Source organism: Peromyscus eremicus, chromosome 4 (genome assembly GCF_949786415.1).
Source record: "Peromyscus eremicus chromosome 4, PerEre_H2_v1, whole genome shotgun sequence".
Taxonomy (NCBI): Eukaryota; Metazoa; Chordata; class Mammalia; order Rodentia; family Cricetidae; genus Peromyscus; species Peromyscus eremicus.
Window position 1 is genome coordinate 74,553,221 of NC_081419.1, and position 14,296 is coordinate 74,567,516.

Below are 14,296 nucleotides of genomic sequence, written 5' to 3' on the forward strand. Positions count from 1 at the left end.
TCAATTATCTCACTTATCCAGAGGGCCTGGTCCAGTTCCATGGGGGCTCCTCAGCTATTGGTTCACAGTTCATGTGTTTCCACTAGTTTGGCTATTTGTCCCTGTGCTTTTTCCAATCATAATCTCAATATCTCTTGCTCATATAATCTCTCCTCTCGACGATTGGACTCCTGGAGCTCCACCAGGGGTTTGGCCATGGATCTCTGCATCTGCTTCCATCAGTCACTGGATGAGAGTTCTATCATGACAGTTAGGGTGTTTGGCCATCCAATCACCAGAGTAGGTCAGCTCAGGCACTCTCTAAACCATTGCCAGTAGTCTATAGTGGAGGTATCTTTGTGGATTTCTGGGGACCTTTCTAGCGCTCTGCTTCTTCCTATTCCCATGAGGTCTTCATTTATCATGGTATCTCTTTCCTTGTTCTCCCACTCTGTTCTTGATCCAGCTAGGACCTCTCACTCCCCTAAGCTCTCTTTCTCCCAACCTTGCCTTCCATCACACCCCCCCCAGTTCACCCCCAGTTTGCTCATGTAGATCTCATCCATTTCTCTGTCATTGGGTGATCCCTGTGTCTTTCTTAGGGTCCTCTTTACTAGGTAGCCTCCCTGGTGTTGTGAGTTGCAGTCTGGTTATTCTTTGCTTTACATCTAGTATCTACTTATGATTGAGTACATATCATGTTTGTCTTTCTGAGTCTGGGTTACCTCACTCAGGATGATATTTTCTGGGACAGGGACCTGTCCTTGGTGCATGAGCTGGCTTTTTGGAACCTAGGGCCTATGCTGAGACACTTTGCTCAGCCTTGGTGCAAGGAGGAGGGGATTGGACCTGGCTCAACTGAATCTACCAGACTGGGCTAACTCCCAGGGGCTACCTTGCCTTGAAAGAGGTGAGAATGGGGGATGGATTGGGGGGGGGAAGCTAGAGGGTGAGAGAAGGGAGGCCAGGGGAATCCATGGCTAATATGTAAAATTAAATTAATTATAAAATAAAAATATTTATTAAAATATATTTTGTGAATCAGGAAGTTTAGGGATTTTTTAAGGAAAACTAAAACTTTATAGAAAATTAAGAGTTTTAGCTGAGTGCTAAGTTTGAGGATTCTTATTTTGAATTTGCATATTAGCATTGATTTTTTTCAAATCAGTATTTAAAGGGAATAAGTAAGTCATTACTGACTTTTCTGTTTTACTGGCCCCGATGCTTTAGCTTTCCTTTGTCTTTAGAAAGTTCCGTATTTAACTCCTTGTCCTGAAGCAGGTTGTTGCTGGAGAATTTCTCTCCAGCTCCCGCCATCAAGTCCCGCCAGTCCCAGAGCCCATTTATAAAATAAACATATAGACTCTTACATTATTTAAACTGCTTGGCCATTAGCTCAGGCCTGTTATTGTCTAGCTCTTACTCTTATATTTAGCCCATTTCTATTAATCTTTACTTTGCCACATGGCTCATGGCTTACTGGTACCTTACATCTTCCTTGTCCTGATGGCAGCTCGCAGTGTCTCTCCCTCCGCCTTCCACTTCCCAGAATTCTTTTCCTTGTCCCGCCTAAACTTCCTGCCTAGCCAATGGCCAATCAGTGATTTATTTACTGACCAATCAGCAACACATTTGACATACAGACCATCCCACAGCAGCAGGTTTTGCTGAGCTGCTTAGCCTTGGCAGTGGGCGCCTTTGAGGCTTAGAAGTGCCTCAGGTTTCTGTGGGCCAGCTGCCATGTCTTTTTTTGAAGCACTGTGACAGTCACCAAGAAGATCCTGGGGAGCTTCTGAAATCCAAGGCACCGGCTACCACCGCTCAGTGAAGACTGCTTCAGAGGCAGAAGCGGGTTTCCAAGCTACAATTAGTGCTCCTCACATGCATGCATATGCACTAGAACTTCTGTTTTACCAGTTGCATGAAGGTACTAAAGCCCTCAATGTAGGATCAGGAAGCGGAATTCTCACCATGTGTTTTGCAGGGATGGTTGCACAAAATGGAAAAGTCATAGGAATTGATCACATTAAAGAACTAGTAAATGACTCAATAAAAAAGGTCAAAAAGGACGATCCAATGCTTCTGACCTCGGGGCAAATCTGGCTGGTTGTGGTTGATGGAAGAATGGAATTTGCTGAAGAAGCCCCCTACGATGCTATTCATGTAGGAACTGCAGCCCCAGTTGTGCCCTAGGCACTAACAGACCAGTTAAAGCCTGGTGGAAGATGGATACTGCCAGTCGGTTCTGCGGGAGGAAACCAAATGTTGGAGCAGTATGACAAACTACAAGATGTTAATGTCAAAATGAAGCCTCTGATGAGGGTGATATATGTGCCTTTAACAGATAAAGAAAAGCAGTGGTCCAGGTGGAAGTGATTTTCTCTTCTACTCTTTCTTCTTCCCCGCATTCAAGGTGAAAGGGTGTGGACTTTAAGACATTAGACTGCAAGGGCTGTCTCTGGTGGCTTCCTTCATGCTATTCCATTAAAGCATCAGAAACTCATCACATGAAAAAAAATAAAATTAAGAAAGAGGCACATTTACTTGCTGAGTCATCTTTCTAGCCCTCCATTCATGGATGATTCTCTCTCCTTGTACCTTCATCTAGTCAACAAAACCTTGCCCTGTATGTAAAGTTTAGAAACAGATGTTTGTTTGTTTGTTTTTGTTTTTTGTTTTGTTTTGTTTTTTCCTACAGCTATTATAAGCAGCCTGCTGTCTTCAGAACTACCTGTTCTCTCCTAGTCCTAAGTGGTTTGAAATACCAGCCCTCTTCTTTAGAGTGGGGTGGGGTTGACGTTTCAGATAATTTCATTCTTTTCTCTACATTGCCATGCTGTATCTGCATACTTTGCAGTGATCAGGACATATATTTTTTTTAATTCTAGAAGCTCTACCTCTGTCTCATTTTGAAAACCAGTCTCTCCTAGATAGTTCAGGAACCCAGGGGAAAACGAAGTGCTGCTGTTCTACTATAGGTGCATATCAATAAAACGACTCCTAGTGACACTCTACTAAACTCATAGATTACTCCGCCTTCATCAGAGAAGTTTTCTCCTTCAGCAGATGGGAAGCAATACAGAAACATACAGCCAGACAATATGTGGAGAGTGAGAGATTTTGAAACACTCAGCCCTAAACAGAATGTCTCCATCAAATCCCTCCTCTCAGGGCACAAGGAACCCTGCAGAAGAGAAGGCAGAAATACTGTAAGAGCTAGAGGGGATGGAGCACACCAAGGAAATGCCCTCTAAATCAGTAGGATGGACACACATGTGAAGCCACGTAACATGCATAAGTCCTTTCATGGGTTTCCACCAAATGGGGTCCCACAGATGAAAGGAAAAAGTGGACATGTGCTCTCATCCATAACCCAGAAGTAATCTCCAATTAATAACCACTTGCAAATGAAAAATGTTTCCTCCAGGGTTACCTCACCAGGAAACAAATTACTCATAAGGGTAGACTACATGCCCAGCAATAGATCAACAATAGAAAACAGATTCAATGGCATCTTTGGAGGTTCTTCACCTCATAATGTTGTGCCAGGTGCTTTTTTAAATTAATTTTAATCTTATTTTATTTATACGTTTCTCTCTTTTGACCCTACATATCCTTATGTTTTCCAGTTTAGTGTTTTTATAAGATTTCTGAGTATGTGAATGGGTGGGTCCCTGAATTTATATCGGTTTCTTGTGACTTTTCTTAGACTATTTTCTTTCTTTTTTCATTTTGTACTATTCTGATGTGTTATCTTTGTTTTATCTCATATTTTATTTTATTATTATCACTTAGAAGACTGCTTTTTAGTGGAAGACAGAAATGGGGATCTGAATGGGAGGGTAGGTGGGGATGACCTGGGAGATGTAGAAGAAGAGTGAACCATAATCAACATAATCATGATATATTATATAATAAGAAAAATCTATTTTAAACAAAATTTTAAAAAAATAAAAACTAGTGTCTCCATCATTACCCTTTTCCTTTTTCTTCTCTCTTCCATGGTAACAAGAAGGAAAACTTTACTACATCACCTTTTTGGAAAGCTTTTATAATTTATTTAAATTTCCACATATGAAAGAAAATATGCAATGTTTATCTTCAAGAATCTGGCTAATTGTACTTTACATAATGACAGTTCCCTCTTTTTTTCCTACATATAATATGGTATCATTCTTCATGGCGCTCTGTGGTTAGAGGGAGATTCCTAGAGATACAGTTCATGTTGGACAACCTTGTGTTTGTCTTTCTGAACAGGTAATATAGGGAATTTTGATAATCAAGCTCCTTGGCACAGATCCTGAGAAATGGAGTCATAAATTACCAAGTGCTTGGTTATAATACAGTTTAATAAATGTTCAATCAAAGTTCAGTAAATCATCTTGTATTTGAGGGAAGACATCAAAGGTCTAAATATGAAAATTTAAGATGCAAAGTGCAGTGATTTATTTCAAAAGCAGGAGGAAGTCTGACAGAAAGTTGTAATGATGCCATTCCACATAAGTTCATTTGGTTGGCATTACACCACCACTATTTATTCCACTCCAGTAATTGTCAGAATTTTCTCTTACAATATTTTCCTCCTGTTAGAAGAAAGCCCTGGGCATTAGTCATAGCCAAAGAGCAGTGGGTTCTGTCCTTGGGAACAAGGTACCTGCCAGCATCAGTGTCAGTCAAGAATGATGCCCTTGTTGTTTGGGACAAAGGCCAGAAAAAGAAGAGACACCAACCCAAGTTGAGAATGAGAGGGTATAGTCTGTCAAGCTCTAAAGAGCCATGTCCCTGAGGTGACAGGTAATGAGAAAACATTATTCACAGCTTGACCAGGACCAAGGTGGAAATCAGCTTCAACTACCAGAAAACATCTGAGCATGAAATAGACAGTGAAACATTCTTTGTGTAATAATATTTTGTTTTCTCAAATATAAAATGTCAATTTTAATTCAATTTTCCCAGAGGGAAATTTTTTCTCTATTATATTATGATAGTAGAATTTTACTTTTTTTCTTATGGTTTTCTAGCAAGCTATATTGCTTCAAGACCAAAAATGGACTCTTCAAACATGAAGTGGCAGAATGTTAGCAAGGCCATCCTGCTATTTTTAACCAGATTAAAAATGTGCCATGGCTCTAGCTGCTGCTAACATGCTAGAAATGCCTTAGGCAGTGCTAGGAGATTTGGGTGTTTGCTTGGGCACCTGTCTCTTTTCTGACATTGTTAGAATGCCTCCTTTCTTTCTCTGACTGCGTGCTGACCCCACTAGAGCCAAAGATCTCTATGAACTCCCCAAACATTAAGTACTTATTTTGTTAAACTAGATTACATAAGAAATTATTACCATCAATTTATAAAGCCATCACTTATACAAAAAAAGAGAGAGAAAAAAGATAGTGATTCTGGATGCAAGACTACATATAGAAAGAGATAAGTATCTGGTTATGCCATGTAATCTAGTTGAAAGCCTGTAACAGCACTGACTTTTACTACTACCACTATTATGAAAATGTAAGAAGTATCTGTATATATACATATATATATATATATACACACACACACATATATACATATATATGTATACACACACACACACACACACACACACACACATATATATATATATATATATATATATATATATATATATATATATATATATTGAGGGCAAGAGGAGATGAACGCACATTTGTAGCAGCAGCTCCTAGTGGTGATCACATGACAGTACATACCCTGTGCATGGGAACATTAGAGGAAAGAGCCATATGGTCACTTACACATGATTAGGTCTTGACATCTATAAAAATCAGATTTTTATTTAGAAAACAATTAATTGTAGTGTCTGCTAATAAACTGGTGCTGGATCATAGTCTTTTATGAGAAATGATCACATAATTAGCAATTATATGAAAGATGTGTAAGTTTAAATTGTGTTAAAATGGAAATATCATTAAAAAGAGGCCAATAATAGGTTATAAGGTTGAAACAATTTTTATTCCAATGACAAATTATGTGCTATCTATTAACGATATTGAGCAAGAGTTTAACAAATATAAAGCTATAACTCTACCAGCGATACTTTTCTCGATGTGGGAACGCTACAATTCTATAGGACAATGCAGGTAAAACACCATGTACACAGGCTTGTCCAGTGTAAGGGGTCAAGAAACAGTGAGTTCTTAAGATTGACCATACTTTGTTCATTCTTGCTAAATCTGATAGGCCTTCTCTTATATACATTGTGTATGGTTATCTAAATACTACTTTAAAAATGAATAGAATAATTAAAGTTTGCTCTTATTTTTAAAAAATAAAACAAAGAAGAGAAAGTTATCATAACCATAATATATTGTTTTCTAAAAGATAAAGCTGCCTGGTAGTACACAGACAAAGGTTTTCCATCATTTTTTTTTCATTAACTCAATTTATGTGTGGAAAAAAAAAAGAAAAGAAAAGAAGGAAAAGCAGAAGCCACAAACAACATTATTCTGGGGGACATTTTGGCAAGCCAGAGATTTGTCATAGCAGCAAGGCATCTGAGAAGTGTTGATTTTACTATGCTACAGGGTTCTGTGTCTAGTAGAAAAGAAATGGGACACCTATTGCTCCTTAAACAGGCAAAGACAGGAAGTAATTTTAAGAACATGACACCCAAATATTCAAAAAGTGGGGTGGGTAGTTTCTGGTCACTTGGTTGACTATGGATATTCATTATTGTTTAGTGGGGTATTACAAGTTGTTATTGGTCATAGTCAGGGAGGAAACTAACAAAAGAGATTAGATTCAAGGATCTCATTCTTAAATGGGAAAGGTGAGATATGGAAATGATAGGATAAAAGGATAGACTATTGAATCTACTCTCAAACTGAAAAAGCAACTAACAGTCCCACATATTTTACATTGGTTTGGATTTTTGTATATTGATACAAATTTAAGGTTTTTCTTGTTATATTTTACATTTGTTTCTATTCTTGTTTAAGGTATTGTACCTATGCAGCTCATTTAATAATATAAAGTTTTAATCTTTGAAAATTATTTAGGAAAATAAAGGAATACAGGTTAGTAGTTAATCATCTGTAACAATCAAACTCATCATCATGTTAGGTAAGTTTTCAAAGTCAAACAGAGATATATTTTAAATTGATAGATAATTTACAAACATTTCAGAGACCTACATATTATGGCGTTTAAAATGTTTTAATAACACGGCTTTTCATGACAATGAGATATGTCTGCTCTTGGCAGCACAAGTTTATTTCAAAAAAGGATGATAGACATTGAAGAACCACCATCCAGAGTTTGATTTCTCCATGGCAAAGCTAGCCATTTGGACAAGAATGTGCCTTTGCCTTGACAGCTAGCAGTATGCTGTCCAAATTGAACAAATAGGACACAAAAGAAGGTGACTGACAAACTTTGCTAGGAAAAGATAGAACTGTACTTCAAAATTTCCTGCTTCACAAAAAATTCTGTCAAATATTCTAGGCCTGTAGGCTGAAGACAGATGCCCCAACATTGCAGAGGACCTTAGGGTTACTCTTCAGGCAGCCAGCTATTTCTGGTATTTCTATAGTTTTGGTAGTTGCTTGCTCTGCACATCCTGTTTACTAGGTAATATGATATCCTCCTCATGTATCTGATGGGGTTGAAGACTAGATAGTTATAGTTATACTTTTCCTTAGTTATGATAGAAAGTAAATTAGATACAAAACTTTTGTCTTGCCAAGAAAGAATAGATAATGCAGTATTTTCTCTGAATTTGCCAAATTCTAATGGACTGGATATTGTGAACGTATTTCTCACATGATAACTGTTCTTTCTGTATATAGTTTCATTTTGTTAAATTTAATACCTTTCCTTTTATTTAGACAATACCTAGTAATGGATCTCATTGTATATTATTATGTATTTATTATGAGTTAAAATCCTTCCTATTTTTAGACAAAAAGGTGAAATGTTTCAGGAGATTTATTTGTGTTTTCACTCTGAGACCACCAATGAAGTGGACAATAGAGTTTTTTAGTGGAGTCAGAGGAATATAGAGGGATATGGAGACAATAGGTAGTGGCTTAAAAGATAAGTGATCTTTTTCCGTTGTGGAAGGTGGAGAAGAGGATGAGGTCATCATTTCTTCATTGCTATGTGGCTCAATCAGGTTTATTCTCTAATATTTGACTCCCAAGCTTTATTGAATAATAAAACATTAAAAATAGCTGCAATAAATATTCTTTATAAATGTAGTACATATGAGTAAGTTATACAAAAAACATTACCTTGAATGTATCTTTAAAAATGTAAAGGCACTGGAGTTTTATTTAAATATTGAATTGAGGAAAAGTGAAAATTAAGAAAAAATGAATTTTTATATAACCTTCCACAGAAGCTCTTAAATAACCAGGACAAGAACTCTAGTGACTAGAGTCCACAAGAACATTTGATCATTTTTCTCTCACAGTTTCTTACCTTTGTGTTTGTTTTCTATGCTTTCTTCAACATCCAAGTCAATGATTAAAATGCCAAGTATTTTATGAGTATGGGAAAATGGTGAGGCTTTAAAAGATCCATGTCGCTAGGCTGCAAGAATATCTAGGAAAAAGAAAGGGAGATTCTGGTTTTTCTATGACTCTGGTGCATTAGAGATGATGCAAGATCAGCCTAGGCCTTCACCACAAAACCAAGAAAAAGAGAATAAAAAACAAGAAAGGAACTCAGAATTAAAAAAGTGTCCTTGTCAGCCTGAAATCACACAGAGATGCTCCATGTTATGAAGATCTGAATAAAAAAAAAATACTTATTTCTCTCTTCGTTTTCTATATTCTGTAAGGAATATTTATTTAATAGATATTATTTGCCATATATAGGTAGTTTGCAGATTTCCGAAATAAATGCTCCATTTTTTCATAATCTGGTAACAATTGTATGAAGAAAAGTCAAACCTGACTTTCTAATGTGGACATGTACACTATGTACAACGTCTTCCTCTTTCTGTGCATTGAAATGAACAGCATAGAATAAAAAGGATTTAAAAGTATGTCGTTTGTGATATTGGACTCTGAGTATAATTGTAGTCTTTGCTATTCAAGAAAGTTTTGCTAGAGTTCATTAATCTGGCAAAACAGATCTGTAGTTGTGATCAAACCTGGAGAGGGCCATTAGGAAGTTGCAGACTCTGGGTCTCCCTGAGAAACAGTGTGTTTCCTGCTGTTTAGTGCTGATTCAATGTAATATCTGAATGCTGTGTTATCAAAGTGCTCTGTTCCAGAAGAAGTTAATTCCTCATTAGCATCCTGGGAAGTAAAGTAGATACAGTGAAACTGAAAAAAAAAATAAGATCTCATTTTAACACAAATAAGTTTTAATCTCATCCATGTGTGGGAACAGGAGAGAGACCAAGATGAATACAATTGAGTGTGTAAAGAAGACAACAGAGAGCCAAATGTAGAATACAAAACTAGGGAGCTCAAATATATAAATAGATTTAAAGTACACATGTGTATTAAATTGATCAATTTCAATATAACATTCTCCCAAATTTTGTTCTCAACTGAATTAGTTCTAAGACATTACTCAGATTCAAACATGAGAGATAAATCAATGATGATGAAGTAAGGGAAATTACGACTGATAAACCACCCATATGGCTGTCACTCATACACTAAATGGCAGTAATGACCTTTCAGAAGTTATCTGTTACCGTTACTTTTCTCTACAAACAAAATACAATGGCAATAACATATAACTTCCAGAGTGTTGATGTTGTCATTCCCTTTTCACTTCCTATTTCCAGTTTCTTGTGAGTTTTTTCTTTCCATTTTTGTTTAAACTATCTCTTACGAGAAGCCCATCCACTCAGAACTGAAGAACTTCATCCACTAGCCCCTGGAGAACATAATTCTCATGAGTTGTGCCATATTGAGCATGTATGAGAATGAACACTTCCTCGGTTAAGCTTTTAGATGTGACTGTAGATTGAGTTTCTGCACAGATTTCAGCTGTATAAATGAGGACAAAAGTCAAAGAATCCAAACACACAGCAAAATTCCTGGATTGGATCTCTACAGAAACAGTATGTGCTGTTTTTTGTCACCAAATTTGGGCAGAATTGTTATATTGTAATAGAGATTTATAAAAGAATAAAATGTTAAAGGGAATTTTTAAGACTATATTAAATAAATAATTATCTTTGTAGTGTGTATACGTTAAATCCAACATTATCCATCCCTACAGCTTAGTTTACACTTAGCATCTGTTAAAAAGTTTTTTTTTCAAGTATCTTATAGGTACATTTTAGAATGTGGTATTTTTTCTACACCATTTCCATTTGGCTTTCTTATTAAGTAACCCCTGAGAAACTTGGGATAGAAAGTTAATTATATTAGTCATGCTTTTCTAGGAAAACAACTGGAACTTATATAGGAACATATTAGGTGGTTTATTAGCATAGATTACATGATAGGTGTTTGTTAATCCAGCAATGGCTTCCTAAATGCTAAAGAGGTTATTTATGTGTCTGATAGGTGTTCAGTTCATGAGGAGGTATGACTCAACAGTCCCAATCAGAAGCAGACTCAACAGTCCCATTCAGAAGCAGAATGCTAGACAGATTTCATGATAAATACTGGTACTCAGTCCATATATAGTAATTTAAGAAGCTGGGTCATGATGGAAGCAATAATGTCAGGGATAGACTTGTCATCAAGGACTTATGAAAGCGGACAAGACACTGCTTCCTCTTCAGTTCTCTTTATGCTTGGGCTCCCACAAGAATATGTTGCCCACTCAGGAGGTTTTCCTTCCCTCTCAATACTCTCACAGACTCATCTAGAAAGAGGCATATTTCTTCCATGATTCCAGAGGCAAAAAGGTTGACAACCAAGATTAATCATCACAATAATAGAAAACCCAAATCTCAAACGTAATATGAAAGTCTGACTTCAAAGGAAGAAAACCCTGTGTTGGAGTTTATGATGGTGGCAACACTGGTTCCAGCACTTGGTCTTTCCCTCTTCCCATTAGTACTTATTCCTTCAGTTATAACTGTACTACTTTATGAAAGAAAATTTTGCATCAATTTACTCTGCTAATTTGGGAACACATTCTTTTTGTGAAGATAATTGAAAAATTACTTTTAAATAATAGACAATTATGTTAAACCTTATTGTGTTACTGCATAATTGAGGAAGTGCATAACAAAAGACATTAGCTTTGTTTTAGAAAATTGAGGTAAGTTAAATATTTGATTATATGAATATATTACTTCTTTTTTAAAAATACATCAGTTTCCTTTCCCAGTCTATTTTGAGAACCTAAGAAGCCAATGAGATCTTACATCATGTGGAGTTATCTAATTCAACTTGAAATCAGAAATGATATTTCTTTACATTTTTCTACCAACTTAATTTACTATAATAGGCATTTTAATCTAAACTTCACATTCTTTCTATTTTTAATTCCAAATAGCCTTAAATATTTTAGGATTTATTGTGACTACTCAGTAGCAATTTATTTTAATGCCTATTTTCCACAATAAACCTCTTGGAAACTCTCTGAAGTAGACATCATTATTGATCCCAATGTTTATAAATTGGTAGGTTCGTATAAAGAATACAACTATCTTCCTAAAGCTAAAAAGCATAGAATAAGATTTCCTTGAACAAAAGTCTTGATGACTTTAAGCCACACTACTTGGTATCCATATACCTTGATATTTAGAACTCTGTACTTCTTTTCATTTTTGTCATTAATAAATATTGTAACTATATTTTATTTTTTCTTTTTTGTTATTTCAGACTTTAAAGTCTGAACAACAATGAAGAAACAGGTTTTTTCGAGAGTCTCACATCAATAACCATTTATACTAGTATTTATTCTATTTATTTTTATTTTATGTCTTTTTGAATTGAAATGTTAAGGCACTTTGTCCATTTAAAAAATGGAGTTGATTACATGCAGATCATTTTAAATAGTTGTGCTTCCAAACTGGCAAAGAAAATTATGTTACAAGCTCCCGAGACCGTCTATGACATCAGCCTTTGCCTTCTTTTACTCTAAAATTTCAGAGTGGAGTGGTGCCTACACACCAATCTCTTCTTTCATAAATTTGAGCTAGATTAGCCAGGGTGTAAATTTATGAGAGAAGGATGCTAATTCTTGGGGTAACTATTGGATGCTGGTCATTTTGCTCACTGTAACAGCTCTGGTTATCTAAATCTAAAACATGAAGCCAAACTCCTTGAATCTGAATCACATTGCCTCTTATGATACCAAAGTGTATTCATGTGAGTGACATATTTAATCATAGTGTGTCTCATTTATGTGTGCTTAAACGAAGAAAATGTCTGCCTCTAAGTTTTTTTAAAATAAGGATTTTTTAAAGGTGGGTATCAATTAACATCAGAGGAGGTATTTGACGAATAAAATACAAAATCATATGCAATGAAAAACCAGGGAATATCAAACAGAAAAAATGTACATCAGATAAAATATGCAATTATGAAAGATAAGAAATGCTACTACTTGGAACTTTCATGGCTTCCAATGAACCCATGTCAAAAATTTGTTCAACACTGGATGAAGTGATCCACGGCTAGGCCCGGGTGGAGCTCTGGGAGTCCAATTAGCGAGAAAGAGGAGGGTTTATATGAGCAAAAATTGTTGAGATCAAGGTTGGATAAAGCACAGGGACAAATAGCCAAACAAATGGAAACACATGAACTATGAACCAATGGCTGAGGGGCCCCCAACTGGATCAGGCCCTCTGAATGGGTGAAATAGTCGATTTCTTGATCTGTTTGGGAGGCATCCAGGCAGTAGGACCGGGTCCTGTGCTCATTGCATGAGTCGGCTGTTTGAAACCTGGGGCTTATACAGGGTCCCTTGGCTCGGCCTGGGAGGAGGGGACTGGACCTGCCTAGACTGAGTCTACCAGGTTGATCTCAGTCCTCAGGGGAGGCTTTGCCCTGGAGGAGGTGGAAATAGGGGGGATGCTGAGAGGAAGGGGAGGGGGGTGGGAGGGGGGGAGAACAAAGGAATTCGTGGCTGATATGTAGAACTGAATTGTAAAATAAAATAAAATTAAATTAAAATAAATTTGTTCAACAGCTGTTGCACTAATCCTAAATAGTCTTAAATAATAATAACCTGGAGCCAGATATAAGGTAAATGCTGAAAGGTCAGGAAAGGAGCCAGCCACTAGAGAGACTTCTTACCTCTACTGAATCCTTAGCCTGAAAGGGCCCAGTTTCTGTCTCCTCCTGCCTTATATTCTTCTCTCCACCAAGCCATATCACTTCCTGTCTCCACCTTCCTATTGCTGGGATTAAAGGCGTGAGATCCCAAGAGCTGGGTTCAAAGATGGGTGCCACCACTGCCTGGCTTCTATGGTTATATGGTGGCTAGCTTCCCCTTCTGATCTTTAGGCAAGTTTTATTTATTAAAGCACAAACATAATATCATCACATTTCCCCTTTTTTGTCTAAAATAAAAAAGAACATTATAACTAATATAAGAAAAATATACACAATATGTATAATAACTATATACAATATAAAAAGTCAATAATTATACTAACAAAGTCTAGTCCATTAGCATTTGACAAATTCAGAGAAAATACTCCATTATTTATCCTATCTTGGTAAGTCCAAAAGGTTGTATCCAATTCATTTTCTATCATAACTTGTATTACTGACCCAAATCTATCTTTTGATGTCTCTCCATCTTACATACTTTACACCTCTTTAGTGAGTTTCTTTTCTGAATCTGGTAACATGGGAAACTATAACTATAACTATAAGTTCTTCAACTCTATCAGAGACCTGAGAAGGAAATAATATTACCTGAGTAAGTAAGCAGGTTTGCAAACAAGTGACTTCCAAAAGGTGTGAGAAATGACAAGAACAGCTGGCTGCCTAGATATTCACCCAAGGTTTCTCTGTAATGTTGAGGCATCCATCTTCAGCCTACAGGCCTAGCATATTTGACAGACTTTTCTGTTAACCTGGATATTCTGAAGGACTGTCCTACCATGTCTTGGCAAAGTTTGGCAGTTCTTTATTTTGTGTCCTGCTTGTCCCATTTGGACAGCATACTGCCAGCATTGAGACAAGGGCATTTTCTTGCCCAGTGGCTATCTTATGAAAAATAAAGTAAACTCCATATGGAGTTTCTTCAATGCCCATCATCTTCTCTGAAGTATATTGGTGCTGTCAGGAACAGATATGAATAATTTTCATAAAAAAGAACCTATGTTATTAAAAAATATTGTAAATGCCATATTCTATAGATCTCTGAAGTGTTTGAACATGATGGTTTCCATTCTTAGTTC

General features: G+C 36.5%; 1 pseudogene; it reads left to right on the forward strand.

Annotated features, from left to right (window-relative positions):
* The first annotated feature begins 1,836 nt into the window (after positions 1-1,836).
* LOC131908401 (protein-L-isoaspartate(D-aspartate) O-methyltransferase-like) lies at positions 1,837-2,428 on the forward strand (annotated as a pseudogene).
* The last annotated feature ends 11,868 nt before the right edge of the window (positions 2,429-14,296 follow it).